This window comes from Chiloscyllium plagiosum, chromosome 44 (assembly GCF_004010195.1).
Source record: "Chiloscyllium plagiosum isolate BGI_BamShark_2017 chromosome 44, ASM401019v2, whole genome shotgun sequence".
Classification (NCBI taxonomy): Eukaryota; Metazoa; Chordata; class Chondrichthyes; order Orectolobiformes; family Hemiscylliidae; genus Chiloscyllium; species Chiloscyllium plagiosum.
Window position 1 is genome coordinate 4,019,656 of NC_057753.1, and position 4,709 is coordinate 4,024,364.

Below are 4,709 nucleotides of genomic sequence, written 5' to 3' on the forward strand. Positions count from 1 at the left end.
TTTCTGACGCCCCTCCCCCAAGTCCCTCCTCCCTATCTTTTATCTTAGCCTGCTGGACACACTTTCCTCATTCCTGAAGAAGGGCTTATGCCCGAAACGTCGATTCTCCTGTTCCCTGGATGCTGCCTGACCTGCTGCGCTTTTCCAGCAACACATTTTCAGCTCTGATCGCCAGCATCTGCAGTCCTCACTTTCTCCTTAACACTATTACCCCTGACTAATCCACCAAACCTGAACACTACGGGCAATTTAGCACGGCCAATCCACCCTAACCTGCACATCTTTGGACTGTGGGAGGAAACCCACGCAGACCCAGGGAGAATGTGCAAACACCACACAGACAGTCACCCCGAGGCTGGAGTCACCTGGGTCCCTGACGCTGCGAGGCAGCAGTGTTAACCACTGAGTCACCTTTTTTTTCCAAAAAGACTGAGTGCATTGACCCTGCCTCTCCTGCTCACAGATAATAGCAAAAACATCAAAAACTGTGCATCGCATCGAGCAACAAACCTCAGGCTATTAAGCCAAGAAGCTTAATATTATTGGTCAGATTGGGGCAGTGTAAAAATCTATGTCTCAGAGGCATTTAGACAGGCACATCTACAGGCGAGCAGTGAAGGGGTCCGGATAAGTGCAGGCGGGTGGGACAAGTTTGAAATGGCCTCATGGGCAGTGCCGACACGCTGGGGCGAAGAGCCCTATTCTGTGGTCTGCTTTCACTCGCAATCAGTGCACAACAAGCTGGGGTTGTGACTTACTCAAATCCATAGAGGCAACTTCAGAGTTGCCTATTTTTCTACAAAGCTTGACCCTGTTGCTTTGGGACATCCCCGCTGTACTCCGATTTTAACTGCCCTTTACCTCAATTTACAAGCAGCAGAGAACCTTCCACTGCAACAAGACTTTGTCATCTACAGTACACATTCAGTAATTGCCCTGTTAGGGAATTTGCAAACTCAGCATTTGACAGCAGCCTGACAAAACCGTTCTGAGTTTTATCGTTAACGTCCCGACAGGGGCTGGGAGGTTAACGATAGGAGTGATGCGGCTCTGTTCCAAAGAGCGTGAATCAGCTGATAATAAAACCCAAGAACTTGACTTGGCGTAGTGTGATGGGAACTTTGTGAGGAAACTACTCATCCTAAGTGCTTCAAGTAATTGAGGAGAAGGAAGACATTGGATCAGTTTGATTCTTCATCAGTGCTGGCTACAAGGTGATCGTCCACATATTGAACTAATGTGGATCCACTTGTTCAGGTTAAACATTTCAATTGTTTCTGTAAGATGAGAAAAAAAAAGTGTTGCAGAATGATCGAAGCCCTGAGGTAGTCATAGAGATGTACAGCATGGAAACAGACCCTTCGGTCCAACCCGTCCATGCCAGCCAGGTAACCCAACCCAATCTAGTCCCACCTGCCAGCACCCAGCTCATATCCCCCCCTCTCCAAACCCTTCCTATTCATATACCCATCCAAATGCCTCTTAAATGTTGCGATTGTACCAGCCTCCACCACATCCTCTGGCATCTCATTCCATACACGTACCACCTGCCGTGTGAAAAAGTTGCCCCTTAGGTCTCTTTTATATCTTTCCCCTCTCACCTTAAACAGACACCCTCTAGTTCTGGACTCCCTGACCCCAGGGAAAAGACTTTGCCTATTTATCCTATCCATGCCCCTCAATTTTATAAACCTCAATAAGGTCACCCCTCAGCCTCCGACGCTCCAGGGAAAACAGCCCCAGCCTGTTCAGCCTCTCCCTTTGGCTCAAATCCTCCAACCCTGGCAACACCCTTGTGAAACTTGAAAGGGTTCAGAAAAGATTTACAGCATCTTTCCGATAGGAAGAAGACCAGAATTGCACACAATATTCCAACAGTGGCCAAGTTAGCTGCTGTCCATTATAGGTGAGGGGAAATAAGCACTGGCTGTTCTCATGAACAGGCAGTGAGAAAAGGGCATGTTGAAGATCAATGACAACAAATTTAGCATCCTCAGGTATTGTTGATAAAATATGAGCTGGGTTTGGAACCAAGGCATGAAGTGGTTGTAGAATGGCGTGGATCGTTCTTAAATCTTGTACCATCCTGTATGGATTTGGTTTTCCAGGCTCTAGGACAGCCATAATTGGAGTGTTTAGATCAGAGTGGTGCTGGAAGAGCACAACAGGTCAGGCAGCATCTGAGGAGCAGGAAAAAGGAAAATCGACATTTCAGGCAAAAGCCCTTCATCATTCCTGATTTCCCTCTGACTAGTGCACCTAACACTATGGGGCAATATAGCATGGCCAATTCACCCTAACCTGCACATCTTTGGACTGTGGGAGGAAACTGGAGCACCCGGTGAAAACCCACGCACTTACCGGTAGAGTGTGCAAACTCCACACAGACAGACAGTCGCCTGAGGCTGGAATCGAACCTGGGACCCTGGTGCTGTGAGGCAGCAGTGCTAACCACTGAGCCACCGTGCCATTAAAGCAGTAATGCTCAGTATAGCTTGCTGTTTCAGTGGGTACTGGCCGAATGGATGGCAGAATAACATTTGGCTTCAAAGCGACTTGGATGGGTTCACAGTCTGTAAGTCCAACATGAGAGGATGTCTCAGCCCATACATCTGGGTTGACCAAACCAAAGATGTCCCGACTCTCATGATGCTGAAGTGTAGCATTGCAGGAAGTAGGATTCAAATGATATAGAACAGTCATATCCTCTTGAATCGTCTGCAGCACGTAACAGTGTGGGTCAGCCTTGGTAACTGCACAGTGAAACATAGGCATGGTGAGGCAGGTTGACTTGGAGTAATAGGAGGTGCTGATGAGTCCCCTTGCTTCCACAGATGAGAAGGTATTTCAACAAAATCTGCCTCTCCTTCTAGACCGGTTCAAAACCTGCCCAGTCCATTTGGTTCCAACTAAATCCGTGAAGAAATTTGAGAATTTGATCTTGGCCTGTTCGATCATAAGCAACAGTAATGTGATCTCCAGAGTTTTGAGGGTCAATATCAAGTGACCATCACTCTGGTTTAGTGGATACATACAGCTGACGTCCAGAGGAGTCAGGATCAAGCTGCACACCATCGGGGGAGTGTGGAAGTTTAACTTGAAAGGTGCACAGCAAGTCTCATCCCATCAGGTTGCATGATGTTTTATTTGTAATCACCAAACAATGAGACAGGGAATAACTTTGGAAGTAAACGGGAACTGGTTCAGAACGTGGGTATTCTTCCTCTGTCTCCTTGAAGACCAGATAAACTCTTCGTCCATTTTGAAATTGGCAAGTCCATGTCAGGTTTTACAGAACGTATTGAAGCTCCAGTGTCGATTGGAAAAAAGGACACTATCTATCGTTCACTTTAAGTAGGGCTGTGGGTTCCTGCTGAGGAGGCTGGAAACGGACAGCAAAACGATTTAGTCACGAAGGAAGAGGAAAGATTGGTGAATTGTCCTCTTTGTTCTTGCTTTGATGCCTTTTCAGGGCAAGCAGTGGTAAGTACGGCCACAGAGAGTGCAGCCCTGAGTCGGGCAGTCACGGACCCAGTGATATTGGCTGTTACAATTAAAACGGCCAGGGGGTGTCTTTCTAGGTGGAGGTTTCAGCTCTTTGCAGAGCCTCTCAGACTCCGCACGGATGTTTGCTTGGAAGATCTTTCCCGAACAACAAATTCCGATCTTACACGCACTTGAGGGTTTTTCCTCTCTTTGGTATTTCCATAGAACTCTGCGGAGTGGGTTAGGAGCGACTCCAACCCATTCCACGTTATCTGTCTCGGCTGCTGTGGGCTCAGAGTCTTACTGAGTATTGACAGCGTTGGAATTTCCATCCTGATCCTGATCCTGGTCTCCGGCATTCGATTCATAACGTGCTCTAAAACGTTCCCCCAAAAATCCTCAGCAGTCTCTTCATTTTCCAGAATGTCAGCAAGGTCAACAGGCTTTGCCAAATACAGCTGATGCAGAATATGATCTTGTCTCTGTTGCTCCTGGACTACAGCCAGATCAGTGAAATTGTCACGATGAATGGGTTCAATAGAAAAAGGGCATATTCAGAGCAGGTAAACATTTGCTGTAAGAGAGCCCAAAGGTCTTTTGCTTTACCATCATAAACATTAATTGTAGTCCTGATTTGGACTGGGGTGTGCAAAGTTAAAAAATCCCACAACACCAGGTTATGCCAGCAGACTATAACCTGGTGTTGTGGGATTTTTAATTTAACTGTAGCGTTTAGGAAAATTGACAAATTGCTGTGGCACCTTGTGGTGGCCCGGCGCATTACTGATGCTAGCCAGAATTTCAGGGGGCAATAAACGCGGAAAAGTAGCGTTAGGGGCAGCCGCTTGTGGGGTCGGTAGTTCCCTGACAAGGGGACATCCCTAATGTGGGCGCAGCGGCTTCCGCATCTTCAGGAGAGGAATTTGAAAACGTTTCTGATCGCTGAACATGACACTTCCTAAAAAGATGGGGACCGCCTTAATCTTTTCTGAGGGCGAGTGTTGTAAGCAATGTATCCTGAAAAAGGGGGGGGGGGGAAGGGGGGAGAGGAGTAGCTACAATAGCCCGTGTTTTGGGGGTAACTGCTGAACTTACAACAGCCTGGGATTGGGAAGTCGAAGGATCATTTACAAGACGTAGGAGGGGTGCGACGGGAATGTGGGAATTCAGTGAGACTGCTCTACATTGCAAAGACATCAAACACCACTCATCTGAATCCCAAT